Source organism: Apium graveolens, chromosome 6, assembly GCF_009905375.1.
Source record: "Apium graveolens cultivar Ventura chromosome 6, ASM990537v1, whole genome shotgun sequence".
NCBI lineage: Eukaryota > Viridiplantae > Streptophyta > Magnoliopsida > Apiales > Apiaceae > Apium > Apium graveolens.
The window spans coordinates 32,950,358-32,965,520 of record NC_133652.1 but is presented as its reverse complement, the minus strand read 5'-3'; the positions used below and the strand labels follow the sequence as shown (position 1 = coordinate 32,965,520).

General features: G+C 37.0%; 1 non-coding gene across 1 annotated transcript; it reads left to right on the top strand.

Moving 5' to 3' along the window:
• The first annotated feature begins 443 nt into the window (after positions 1-443).
• Positions 444-550, top strand: LOC141669498 (small nucleolar RNA R71). Its single transcript, XR_012553778.1, has one exon. It is a non-coding gene; the product is annotated as a small nucleolar RNA R71 (small nucleolar RNA).
• The last annotated feature ends 14,613 nt before the right edge of the window (positions 551-15,163 follow it).

Genomic DNA, 15,163 nt, shown 5'->3' with positions numbered 1-15,163 from the left:
TCCAGCTGAAGTTAGGATGATTGCGGTTGTTGGGATGATAGGTGGCTGGAACTGGCTGTTGCGACCTCTGAAAGTTGCTCACGAACTGAGTTGATTCACTAGAAATAGCACACTTCTCCATCTCATGGGCACCAATACAAAGCTTACAGACACTAGTGATCTGATTAACTTCATAATTAGTCAAAGAATCCACCTTCATCGTCAAAGCCTTAAGCTGAGCAGCTATAATAGTAGCTGCATCCACTTCCAGAATTCCTGCTACATTGCCCTGAGGTAGTCTCTGAGTAGAATTCTAGTATTCTTTAGCAGCCATCAGTTCAATCAATTCATAAGCTTCATCATAGCTTTTAGCCCACAAGGCTCCTCCTGATGTTGCATCAAGCATGGGACTAGAAGTAGCACTCAATCCATTATAGAAGTACTTAATGATCATCCAGTCAGGCATCCCATTGTGAGGACACTTTCTAAGCATCTCTTTGTAGCGATCCCAAGCCTCACATAAAGATTCTCCAGATTGCTAAGCAAATTGAGTAAGTGTGTTTCTGATTGCAGCAGTCTTCACCATAGGAAAGAATTTAGTTAGAAACTTTTGAGCAAGATCCTCACATTTGGTGATAGACCCTGGTGGTAGAGAATGTAACCAGCACTTAGCTTTATCCCATAGAGAGAATGGAAAAAGCCTCAACTTAATAGCATCTTCAGAACTCCATTGAACTTGAAGGTGTCGCAGATCTCGATGAAATCTCTAATGTGCATGTTGGGGTCTTCTGTCGGAGAACCCCCAAACTGAACTGAGTTTTGTATCATCTGAATCGTGCTCGACTTGATCTCAAAGGTGTTAGCCGAGATGGCTGGTCGGACAATGCTAGACTGATTATCATTAATCTTTGGTTGAGAGTAATCCATCAAAGCCTTCGGATTTGCTTCTGGTTCTCCCATTGCAATAAGAGCTTCTTCTTCAACTTTCTCCTCGACAAGAACTTCCTCAAAAACTTCCTTAGCTACTACAACTTCTTCCTTATCTTGATCTAGTATTCTCTTACGAGACCGAGAACGCGTATGCATACATGCTCGCTAGAGTACCTGAAACACGACAAGGAAATAAGTAAGTAACAATGTCCGAGTCAATGAACTTTAATGACCACTGATGATAAACACATAAACTAAAAATTAACACTTAGTCTCCGGCAGTGGTGCCAAAAACTTGTTAGGACGAAACACGCGCTAATATTCATGCAAGTATACGCGATCGCAAATAATATAGAATTATATCTAGTTCATTCCCATAGAGACTGGTTTAGGTTAATTTCAATCAATATACTCATGCAACAATGGTATGGTTATTATTCAATGCTAAGACGATCAACAAATTGAGATTATTTATAACTACGATTAACTAAGTGATTATAGTAAAGAACATTAACTAAGAGATTAAAAGGATTGTTTTTTACTATATGACACAAACATGGGATTCTAACTTCATTACTACTTCATTCAATAGCCTTTTTGTTCTTAACCTTAGCATGCAATGGTGATGACACTAATCAGATAACACGAAACTAGTAAACGCCAACTTTCGTTGTACAAATACCCTACTACAAGACATCCACAAAATAGATAGAAGCTGAATAGACACCAATTATATTGAGACCCTATGTGTCTATAGAATTTGACAACATAACGGTTTAATGCACAAGTTATCTATCATGATTACATAGGGCAAGTAAGATGATTAAAATTACCTACGAATCATGCATATCAAATACATGAACCTATGCTAGCATGGCAAGTTCTAAACCCCTAAATTCACTTTCGCTTCATTAGAGATTAACACGCTATCTTATAAGTTCGTGACGCTCATAAAACGAATAAACAAAACCAATACTAGGATATCATACAATCACCACATACTAAGGCATCGAAACAATTAACTAAAGAAATCCATAAGCACTAGAACCCCACGATAACGATTAGCCCATAATTGGACTCATCATCAATATGGGTTCTGATGAAAGTGTTGGGAATATGTTGTGAACTTGATGATTTCATTAACAAAACACCTTAGTAGATTTAACTTAGTGAAAGATGTAGCACTCGACGAATGATCAAATATAGTCCCGACGGATGACTCAATATAGTCCCGATGGATGATGATTTGACATCCATCGAGTGGGTAGCTTATGTAACAATAAGTCATGTAGCACATTTCTGCAAACACCTTTGTATAGATTCTGTAGTAGCATAGAAGTCATGTTGACTTTAATTAGATATGCAGAATAGGTTGATTAATTGTAAATATAAGATATCTTGTAATTATGCATAAATAAAATGAAGTCAAGTGCCAAATAGCTACCCAACGGATGATCAACAAAGCTACTCGACGGATGATCAACAAAGCTACTTGATGGATGATCAACAAAGCTACTCGACGGATGATAATCATGTACCCAACGGATGATCAATTTAAACATCCGTTGACAGTGACAACACAGTCACATGCATCGAGTGTATGCAAAAGGAATGTGGCAGCCTATTTATCTGGGTTTTTGAGAACAAAGAAGCATTGCCATTTCCATGCTATTATGAAGATATTCAAAGATGCTGGAATAGAGTAATGAAGCAGCATAATATTAGACTTGATAGGTTTTGTTTTATTATCTTGTCTTATTACTGTGTAATCTTGGTGATATATATAAACCAATAGTAGCAAGAACAACAACAAGACTAAGCAAGTATTTTCTCAGAGAAACAATTATAAGCTGTATACTGTAGCATTTCTCTGTAAGTTTAGTTGTTCATACTTGTAAGCAGCTGTGAGCTATTCAAGCTTCACAGGGTTCTCTCGATATATGTATATATATATATATATCTGGTGGATATATTCAAATCCACCAGAAAGTTTTAAAGACTTGTATTTTTATTGCTTTGTGTTTTGATTCATTTTAACTTGTTATTCCGCACTTTACAAATCAAAACACTCACATATATATTTTGAGTTAGAAAATTTTATAATTCAGAAAAAGTTTCAAGAATTCCATTCAACCCCCCTTCTGTAATTCTTGTTACATTGTTAGGGAATAACAATTGGTATCAGAGCAAGCTCTTGAAGCACAAAGAGTTTAAAGATCACAACAAACAACAAGATGAACAAGAAGGATGTTGGAGTCAAGATTCCTTTTCTGAACAAAGATAATTACCATCACTGGAAGGTAAAGATGCATCTTCATTTACTTTCTCAAGATGAGGCCTATGTGGATTGCATATAGAGAGGTCCTCATGTACCAATGAGAGCTACAACTGAAAATGAGCCATCAGTTCCCAAGCCAAGGCATGAATGGTCAGATCCTGATATTGAACAAGTCAGGAAAGACAAGAAGGCCATGAATATTCTATTCAATGGAGTTGATGGTGATATGTTTGACAACATCATCAATTGCAAGACAGCCAAGGAAGTTTGGGACACCATTAAAATAATTTGTGATGGCACTGAACAAGTTAGAGAAAACAAGAGGCAGTTACTAATTCATCAATATGAGCATTTCCACTTTGAAGAAGGTGAAACTCTCACTGATATCTTTAGTATATTTCAAAAGCTACTAAATGCTCTGAAGCTGTATGGAAGAGTCTACCAAACTAAGGATTCTAACCTCAAATTTACGAGATCCCTTCCAAAAGAATGGAAACCAATGACAGTCTCCTTGAGAAATTCACAAGAATATAAGGAGTTTACACTAGAGAGACTGTATGGCATTCTAAAGACTTATGAGCTTGAAATAGAGCAAGATGAAAGAATGGAGAAAGGGAGAAAGAAAGGAGGGTCAATTGAACTGGTTGTTGAGTTAGAGAAAGAGAAGGAGATGAAGATAGAAGTTGTTGAGTCTACTTCAAAGGTCTGTGGAAACAAGGGCAAGGGGCTGGTAGCAGAAAATGAAGATTCTTTGAGCCAAGATGATATGGATGACATTGATGAACATCTAGCATTTCTTTCCAGAAGATTTTTCAAGCTCAAGTTCAAGAAGAACTTTGGAGCAGCTAAGCTAAATATAAACATGGTGGATAAATCAAAATTCAAATGTTTCAAATGTGGCTTGGCAGGGCACTTTGCCAGTGAGTGTAGAAAGTCAGATCCCAACAAGAAGAAGTTTGAGCATGTGGATTATAAACAGAAATATTTTGAGTTGCTCAAATAAAAGGAAAGGGCTTTCATTACACAAGAAAATGATTGAGCAGTAGATGGTCTAGATGAGGATGAGGATGTCAACTATGTCAATCTAGCCCTAATGGCCAAGTCTGATGAAACAGAGATAAGTTCTTCAAGTAATCTGGTAATCACCACTAACCTTGCACATTTATCTAAAGCTGAGTGTAATGATGCAATAAATGACATGTCTACAGAATTATATCATTTGCGTGTTACACTTAAATCCCTCACTAAAGAAAATGCTAAAATCAAATAAAATAATTTGTTTTTATGTGAGAGAAATAATGTGCTAGAATCTCAGTTTATTGAATTTGAAAACTGAGAATTGAGTGTAAGATTGTTAAGGATGAATTAACTGAGTCCTTGAAGAAAGAAGAGATTTTGAAGAAGCAGCTTGAACGAGAACAGGAGGTGATTAAGGCATGGAAAACATCTAGAGATGTTCATGCTCAAATCACCAAAGTTCAAGGTATTGAGTCCTTTTGTGATGCAGCCTGGAAGAAGAATAAGGAGAAGCTGGAATCCAATTTGGTTGAAGGATTGCTAACAGACGTGGACTCGACGGATGATGAGAGCCATCCGTCGGATAACCAAAAGGATTATTCATCGAGTGACATAAATCCTCATCCGTCGGCTGTAAGCAAACCTGTGAGTAAAGCCAAACTTGCTAAGTTAAATGAAAAATATGGATCAGTTTCCAAAAACTTTATTTCAGGAGAAACTAGTCAAGTAAAGAAGGAGAAGAAAGTGAATGTTGGTCATCTGTCCATCAAGCAGTTGAATGACAGACTAGAAAAGATTGAGGTTAAAACAGAGGCTAAAAAGAAAAACAATAGAAATGGTAAAGTAGGGATTAACAAACATAACAACTACACATTTGATAAGTATGCTCCAAGAAAAATATGTGTTAAGTGTGGTAGTGTAAATCATCTGTCTGTTAATTGCAAAACTGCCATGCCCACTTCCATATCTGTGCCACCTCCTTTTCCCAACATGAATGCCATGTCTTCTATGCCTATGAATGCTATGTCTACACAGAATATGAATGCATAATTTGTTAATATACCATTTGTACCTAATCCTAATTATGCTACATTTAGTATGCCTCAAATGCCATTTAGCATGTCCTACTGGAATAACATGTTTGCTAATAGCATGCCATTTCCTGTTAATCAAAATGTGCATGATAATTTTGTTTTAATGAATGGTTTCAAAGGTCCAACTCACATGCCTAAGGACGATCTGATATCCCCAAGTCAAATGAGATCAAACCTAAGAAACAGAAGAAGAAAGCTAACAAGGCAGGACCCAAGGAAACTTGGGTACCAAAATCAACTTGATTTGATTTTAATGTGTGCAGGGAAACAGAAAGAATCCGTGGTACTTGGATAGTGGTTGTTCAAGACACATGACTGGTGATTCTACCCTGCTTAAAGAGTTCAAGGAGAGAGCTGTCCCAAGTATTACTTTTGGAGATGAAAGCAAGGGTTATACAGTGGGATATGGCTTGATTTCAAAAGACAATGTCATCATTGAGGAGGTTGCCTTAGTGGATGGTCTCAAGCACAATTTGTTGAGTATCAGCAAGCTTTGTGATAAAGGCAATTCAGTAACCTTCACTACAGAAACCTGTGTTGTGACTAACAAGAAGAGCAACAAAGTGGTTCTCACTGGAGTGAGAAAAGGAAATGTGTACCTAGCTGACTTCAACTCATTAAATGCAGAATCCGTTACTTGTCTTCTCAGTAAAGCAAGTCAAGATGAAAGTTGGCTATGGCACAAGAAGCTATCCCATCTAAACTTCAAGACCATGAATGAGCTTGTAAAGAAAGAACTGGTTAGAGGTATTCCTCAAGTGGAGTTTTCTAAGGATGGATTGTGTGATGCTTGCCAAAAGGGTAAACAAATCAAAGCATCATTCAGAAAGAAGCTTGATTCAACAATTGAAGAACTTTTGCAACTGCTACACATGGATTTGTTTGGACCAGTCAATGTGTTGTCCATCTCAAGGAAAAGATTTTGCCTAGTAATTGTAGATGATTTCTCAAAGTTCTCTTGGACATATTTCCTTAAGTCTAAAGATGAGGCTAGTGAAATCATCATCAATCACATAAGGCAAGTCAACAATCATCTTGATTTTAAAGTTAGAAGAATCAGGAGTGACAATGGAACTGAGTTCAAGAATTCTGTCATGAGAGCATTTTGTGAAGAAAATGGGATTTTGCATGAGTTTTCAGCAGCAAGAACTCCACAATCACAACTAAATTTTCTTCATGTCTTTGGCTGCAAATGTTATATCTTGAGAAATCAAACTGATCAGAATGGGAAGTTTGATGCTAAAGCAGATGAAGGAATTTTTGTTGGATATGATGTTGGAAAAGCATACAGAGTCTACAATCTGAGAACCAACATTGTTGTAGAATCAATACATGTTGTGTTTGATGATAAAAAGATTGAAGGACTACAAGATGGAGATTACCATGAGAGCCTCAAATTTGACAATGTGGAGATGGTTAGTGATGACAGTGATGATGAAAGTGATCAAGAAACAGTATCAAAGGATAATGCAGAAAAATCTACTACCAATGAAGCACAAAATTCAACATATGTCGAGCTGCAAAATGCTTCATCCGTCGGGAGACAATCTGTTTTATCCGTCGGGAGACAACCAGCTTCATCCGTCGGTACTCAAAATTCACCATCCATCGGGTCATCAAAAGGAGCTGAAAGTCAGAATAGATCACTTACAGAAAATTCCCCTTTCTCAAATCATAGATTCACAAACTCAGGGGGAGTTTCTACTAATCAAAACTCAATCACACATCAAGAAAACAATGAGGCCTCTTCATCTAGAGCTAATCTACCTCAACAAAGGAAATGGACAAAGGATCACCCCTTTGAGCTCATCATTGGTGATGTTTCTTCTAGAGTTCAAACAAGGAGAGCAACTCAAGAAGAATGTCTATATAGCAGTTTCATATCTAAGGAAGAACCAAAGAAGGTAGAAGAAGCTTTGTTGGATCCTGATTGGATTTTAGCTATACAGGAAGAGCTAAACCAATTTGAAAGGAACAAAGTTTGGAAGCTGGTACCTAAGCCTAAAGGAAAGAATCCAATAGACACCAAATGGGTATTCAGGAACAAGATGGATGAAAATGGCATAGTAGTCAGGAACAAAGCTAGATTGGTTGTTAAGGGCTATTGTCAACAAGAAAGAATAGATTTTGATGAAACCTTTGCTCCTGTTGCAAGACTTGAAGCCATTAGAATCTTCTTAGTCTATGCACCCTATGCCAATTTCAAGGTCTATCAAATGAATGTCAAAAGTGCCTTTCTGAATGGAGATTTGGAGGAGGAAGTCTATGTCAGTCAGCCTCCTGGTTTTGAAGATCCAAATTTTCCAGAATATGTCTACTATCTTTTGAAAGCACTTTATAGACTGAAGCAAGCACCTAGATCCTGGTATAACACTTTGTCAAAGTTTCTTTTAGAGAATCACTACACTAGAGGTAATGTTGACAAAACTTTATTCTTTAGAAATGTTAATAGCTCTAGCATACTTGTTCAAATTTATGTAGATGACATTATTTTTGGCTCTACAGATGAAAAACTTTGCAAAAAGTTTGCCAAATTGATGCAAAGTAAGTATGAAATGAGCATGATGGGAGAACTAACTTACTTTCTTGGTTTGCAAGTTAAGCAAGTTAGTGATGGAATATTCATTAGTCAAACTAAGTACATTTATGATCTTTTAAAGAAGTTTGATCTAATGGATTGCACATCTGCAAAAACTCCCATGGCCACTGCAACTAAGCTTGAATTAAACACTACTGAAAAGTCTGTGGATATTTCAAGTTATAGGGGCATGGTTGGCTCACTTCTGTACTTAACAACTAGTAGGCCAGATATAATATTTGCTACATGTCTTTGTGCTAGATTTCAGGTTGATCCTAGAGAATCTCACTTAGTAGCTATTAAGAGAATTTTCAGATATCTCAAGGGAACACCAAAACTTGGCATTTGGTACCCTAGAGATTCTGGTTTTGATCTAACTGGTTATTCAGATGCAGATTATACAGGTTGCAGAATTGATAGAAAAAGTACAACAGGAACCTGTCAATTTCTAGGAAACAAGCTTGTGTCCTGGTTCAGTAAAAAGCAAAATTCAGTTTCTACTTCTAAAGCTGAAACTGAATATATTGCTGTTGGCAGTTGCTGTGAACAAATTTTGTGGATGAAAAACCAATTGCTAGACTATGGTCTGCAAGTGGAAAGGATTCCTATTTTCTGTGATAACACAAGTGCAATTGTCATCACTGAAAATCCAGTATAGCACTCAAGAACAAAGCACATAGCATCAAGTACCACTTCATAAGGGAACATGTGATGAATGGTACTGTGGAACTACATTTTGTTCCAAGTGAAAAGCAGCTTGCAGATATATTTACCAAGCCACTGGATGAATCCACCTTTTCAAGGTTGGTAAGTGAGTTACGTATGCTTAATTACTCTTGAATCTTTTCAGATAATTTGCAAGTTATAATGCAGCCAGAAATTTAATTAATTTTTCAGCCTTGGATGAAATTTTGGCTAAGTCAAAATTTACATCTCGACGGATGATCATTATCCATCGAGTTTGATCATCCGTCGGTATACTATTTGTTTATAAAATCAATTATTTTTCTGGAATATTTTATGTCTCGACGGATAACTGATTTATCCTCATCCGTCGAATTGTCTTATTCTTAGCCATTGATTCTCTGAACATTATCCATCGAGTATACTTACAGTTTGTAAGCATAACACGACGGATAATTGATGGAATTTTTACAGTTTATTTTTTAAAACGGCTACTTTGGGCAATTCTTATTGGTTACTTTATTTTACTTTATTATTTTTTACAGTTATTTTTGAGATAGTATAAAAGCATAATTCATTTTCATTGCTTTTATTTTATCATTCTCAAATCATCTGCTCTAACTTCTCTCTTTCTCAAAAGCAATTATCATCTCTCTCTGCAATTTTCACTCTCTAACAATGGCACCATTCGTCAAGATCATGTCTCAAACTGGATTTATCTATGAGAAGAACAACTTCACGGCTCTAGTGTACAAGGGGATTCAACAGTCTGGCGACTACCACAAAATGATGAATTTTGTGAAGAATTGCAAACTCAACTATGCCATGCTGGAATCACCCACCATTTACTGTGAGGTTGTTGAATAAATATGGACGACTGCAACATACAACTCAACTGATAAGACTATCACTTTCACTATTAAAGGTAAGGAATTCTGTGTTAATAGTGATATTGCTAAAGCATGTTTCAAGTTTACTGATAATACTGTCACTACTCCACACACAGACACTGATATTGTTAATATGCTTAATTCCATGGGCTATGCACTCTCTACTTCTAAATTAAGTAAAATTAGGAGGTTGGGTCTTAGGAAGGAATGGAGTTATCTGTGTGATGTAGTCACTAAAGTATTTTCTTGTAAAATTAGCAATTTTGATTCAGTTAATATCTCTATGCTGAACATGCTTTACATGCTAGTAACTGATAAATTTTTCAACTTTAGTGATCTAGTCATATTTGAGTTAGGATTTAAGTTAGGGGAGATAAATAAGAGGGGCAAGAATGTTTATTATGCTAGATTTTTAATGATACTTGTTAACCACCTCTCTGAGGATATTGTACTTGAGAACCCAACCAATAAGTTAGATTGTTGGGTTGAAGAAAGGAGAATCATTGCAGATTTAAACAGAGCAAACCATCACAAAGAGGTGCCACTCTTCTACTTCCCAGTTATGGAGGCACCTCAGGTAAGTGAGGTAATTTTAATTGTCTCTACTCTTCCAACCTCAACTATTTCTTTGCCTTCTAGTATAGCAGTAGCATCTGTGTCAATGACCAGACAGATGCCTACCCAAACTACCAAATCCAAAATTTCAAAAACAAAGACAAAGAAAGCCCCCTCTGGTGTCTCTCAAAAGATGCTAGTTGTAAAATCCACCAAACCAAAAGAGGGGAGTGTGAAGGTGGGAAAGACAGGTGAGGGACAGGGTGAACATCAAAGAAACCCTAAGGATAAGGTTGGAGAGGTGAGTGTTTCCCAGCCTAGCCACATTGCAATTTCCCAACAAACTGTAGTGCTTAATAAGGATATAAGCTCATTACTAGTTGCATCCTCCCAAAAGGATGTGACTATTGAACATAGCTCTCAGCCAAGAGCACAGGCCAAAAGGGTAAGGGACACAAGCTCACCCCAAACTTACACTAGAAAGAAGAAATCAAAGACCCTTGGGGATGTACAGGGTTCACACACTGTGCAAATTGGTGCTAAAGACACAGTCACTGCACCTTCTCAAAGTCAGGTTGATGTGGCTCCAATAAATATGGAGTCACAGCCAAAATCTCTAATAATAGAAGCACCTGAAACACCAAATTCTCCCACACACTCTTTGGATGTTGACATGATAAACACATCACTTCCAAATTTTCCATCTTTAACTCTCATGGAGAAGCCAAAAATCCAAGCAAGTGTGCATCATCTTCTAGATGATTTGTTGGATCACTTGCTATTTCTTTCTGAGACTGTTGAGACATCTGTGCCAAAATTTTCATCAATCTGCACAGAGTCCACAATAGTCTCCACTCCAAACTCATTTATTTCTACTCTCTCGATGGATATTGTTCATCCTTCGAGTAGTGATTGTATCCCGACGGATGTGCCTAACAACAATCATCCGTCGGTTAGCCAAATTACTACCCCGATGGATATCTCTTATCCGTCGACTGTCTCTACACAGCTTCAAATCTCTTCAATTCTTACAAGTGCAGAAGACTTAGTAGTAGTGCAATCACTCCTAGGACCGAGGGAAGGGAGTGAAATGAGTGAGAGTCTGGGTTGCTCCCAGGAAAAAGGAGAGGAAAAGAGTGAACCTATGCAGTCCATTTCTTCAGGACTGGCAAAAGTAAGTGTGAGGAGTCCCACCTTAGATGGTGAAGGTGAGGGTGTGAGGGTGGGGAGCCAAGGTGAGACCTTGATGCAACAAAAGAGAGATCATGAGAGAAATACAGGTACAGGAGTGATAAGGATGAAAACCATTACAAGTGAGTCAATGAATGTCAATGATGCAGAAAGGGAAAGGCTATTTCAGCAAGAATATCAAGCTGTTATAGATTCTATTTCCCTGGATATTGAGATATTTACTCACCCTGTGACAGCTTACCAAACTCTAGTTGTACAGGGCAATGAGGAGGCTGAAAGATTGTTGAACTTGGTGCATACTACACAATCTTTACAGAGAGAAAAGGATGTAATCACTGCTATGCCTTCCAACATTGGAAGTGATTTTGAAATGGATGAAAACTCTTTTGGGGATGCTGGTGGGGATGATGAGGAAGATAGCATGAGCATTGGGGGAGATGCAGATGTTCCTGCCTGGATGTTAACAAAAGAATGCTCCTACTCACATCTCCAATCAACACTATTCAAGCTAATTCATGACACCCAAGCAGTCATTCAGGCATCTTCTAATGCCAACACAAAGAAGCTACTCACAGCACATCTTGAAGCACTCTAGCTGTATACAATTCAAGCCCTCCAACACAGTCAGAGTGTGGATGCAATCAAGCAAGAAATTTCTGAAGTAAAGCGGGATGTCATAGAAAGGTTGGATGCTAGACTTCCTGCTACCACCATGATTGAAATAGTTCAAAAACTAAGGAATGAGGCTGATCTTAATAGGAAAGTTGAGGCCATGGACTCCAAATTATCTATTGTAGAGAAGTCAATGGCCAAGATACTTAACAATCAAGAAACTCAGACTGCACTACTCCAACAGTTGGTGGCTGCTCAACTCCCTTCCACACAACTTGATGATAACAAAAAGGGGGAGAAAGCCTCAAGTGAGGGGGAGAAACAACTCAATATTCAAGTTAGCAAAGTAATTGTGCCTACAATTTCTTTCACTAAGCCACCAACTAAAGACAACATTGATCTGATTAATGAAGCAGCAGTCACGTTGAGAGCAGCTGAAAAGAAGCAGTTGAGTCCAATCAATTGGGAAAAGATTGATGAGGATATTCAAAAGAGGTTTGGTCTAGCAAAGAAGCAAGAAAAATCATCCATTCATCACTCTCAATTCAGGAAAATCTCTGTGAATGATATGAGCATAAATAATATGGAAAGAGGTCAGCCATCCTGTATCAAATCTCCAAAGGCTGAACTAATTTTGAAGCCAAAGGTGAACTATCCAAAATCTTCACTAAAGAACCCTTTGGACACAGTGTATGAGACACCAAAGCCTGATGAGAAGAAGCTGTTGGCCAGGTCTATAGCATTCTACAAGGATCCTGCAGATTCGGTTCTAAAAAGGAGAATTGCCAAGATTTTCAGAAATGGTAAGGAAATTTGTGTGGTGGTTGGACACCCTCATTTTGCTGAAGCAAAAAGGGAAGAAAAGGCAAGATTGAAGCAAGAAAAGAAGCAAGCTGCTCTAGATGCTAAAAAGCTCAAACAAAAGAAAGAGCAAGCTGCTATCTTGGCCAAGTTACAAGCTGTGAAACCCACACAATAAATTTCTACACAACCATCTGCAATTGCTGAATCTCAAGATCAAGTAATGCAAAATGAACCTCCACAGACAAAGAAGCCATGGTACAAGCAAAGAATCAAGAGAAAATTGGATTTCAGTGATGAGGAGATTGAAGGATACTTTCCCAAAGAGTCTACTTCTACAACAACTCAAACATCCATGCCCTCTGTGGCACATGAAAAATTCAAGATAGATCCATCCAAGAATTTTCATGGTGAACCTATCATTCCAAAGGATGAGCCAATAGACTAGGATAGTCTACCAATTCCTGAACTCAATCTACCTCATTTCATGAAGCCAAAGAAGAAAAAGAAAAGAGCAGTCAAGACAGTGAAGCCCTCAACTCTCAGATCCAAGTCCCTAATCAAAGCTCAAACCAAAATCAACAAGGGAGATATTATGTACATCTGTGACATCAAGAAATTCTCTGATCTAAACCTCTATCTAGATGAACTGGAAAAAGTTAGAGGAATTGATGCTTACAGGAATCTACCTGAAAGGTTGATATTCAAGTACAAGAGAGGAAAAGAGATACAATGGCCACTTCACAGGATCCTTCAAGAGACCCAATCTGTGCCGATACAGGTTTATTCATCCTTCAAGAAGAACTTTGGATTCAATATGACAGCTAGAAGACTAGTTCTAAAGAAGATTGAAGAATTGAGGAGTATTAGAGCCAAGGATGCACTCCCAAAGACTCTAACTATTCCTTACACTGGAAGTAGAGTGCATCTAAGACCCTACTGGCTGATGGAAAACATGGATGATAAGGGAGTTAGAACATTCTTCAGATTAGAGGACCAGTTGAGCATCTCTAGTAATGAGACTCTTCTGGAAATGCAAGGAATTCTAAATCTCTCAGAATATGATGAACTTGACTTCCACAGACAGCTCCAAAATCAGATAGAAGAAAATAACAGGAAGCTTGGAAAGAGATCCAGATCATCAAGGAAATAGATTAATCTGCTCAGACTAGAGGAGCACCTTGAAAAAGACTATGAGAAAATCTTTGTACATTTTTCCTTGTAAAATTTTCAAGTGATTATTGCAGCACTTTTTAGTTCTATCAACTATCTTTTAAATTTGTATTTTTAGGATGTTTTGTTATCATCAAATTTCTCTTAATTTATGACTACAATTCTAGTAGGCATAAATTAGGGGAGATTGTAGGAATATGTTGTGAACTTGATGATTTCATTAACAAAACACCTTAGTAGATTTAACTTAGTTAAAGATGTATCACTCGATGGATTATCAAATATAGTCCCGATGGATGACTCAATATAGTACCGACGGATGATGATTTGACATCCAACGAGTGAGTAGCTTATGTAACAATAAGTCATGTAGCACATTTCTGCAAACACCTTTGTATAGATTCTGTAGTAGCATATAAGTCATGTTGACTTTAATTAGATATGCAGAATAGGTTGATTAATTGTAAATATAAGATATCTTATAATTCTGCATAAATGAAATGAAGTCAAGTGCCAAATAGCTACCCGACGGATGATCAACAAAGCTACTCTACGGATGATCAACAAAGCTACCCGACGGATGATAATCATGTACCCAACGGATGATCAATTCAAATATCCATTGACAGTGACAACACAGTCACATGCGTCGAGTGTATGCAAAAGGAATGTGGCAGCCTATTCAACTGGGTTTTTGAGAACAAAGAAGCATTGCCATTTCTATGCTATTATGAAGATATTCAAAGATGCTGGAATAGAGTAATGTAGCATCATAGTATTAGACTTGATAGGTTTTGTTTTATTATCTTGTCTTATTATTGTGTAATCTTGGTGATATATATAAACCAAGAGTAGCAAGTAGAACAACAACAAGACTAAGCAAGTATTTTCTCGGAGAAACAATTGTAAGATGTATCTTGTAGCATTTCTCTGTAAGTTTAATTGTTCATACTTGTAAGCAGCTGTGAGCTATTCAAGCTTCACAAGGTTCTCTCGATATATATATATATATATATATATATATATATATATATATATATATATATATATATATCTAGTGGATACATTCAAATCCACCAGAAAGTTTTAAAGACTTGTGTTTTTATTACTTTGTGTTTTGATTCATTTTAACTTGTTATTCCGTACTTTACAAATCAAAATACTCACATATATATTTTGAGTTAGAACATTTAATAATTCAGAAAAAGTTTCAAGCATTCCATTCAACCCCCTTCTGTAATTCTTGTTACATTGTTAAGGAATAACAGAAAGCATGGTATAATAAACGTAGTCTTTATACTGAATAAATAATAAAACCAAGTACGTTATACAAGAGTATAGGTTCAACAAATAAGAAAACTAGCATCCAAGATTACAACTT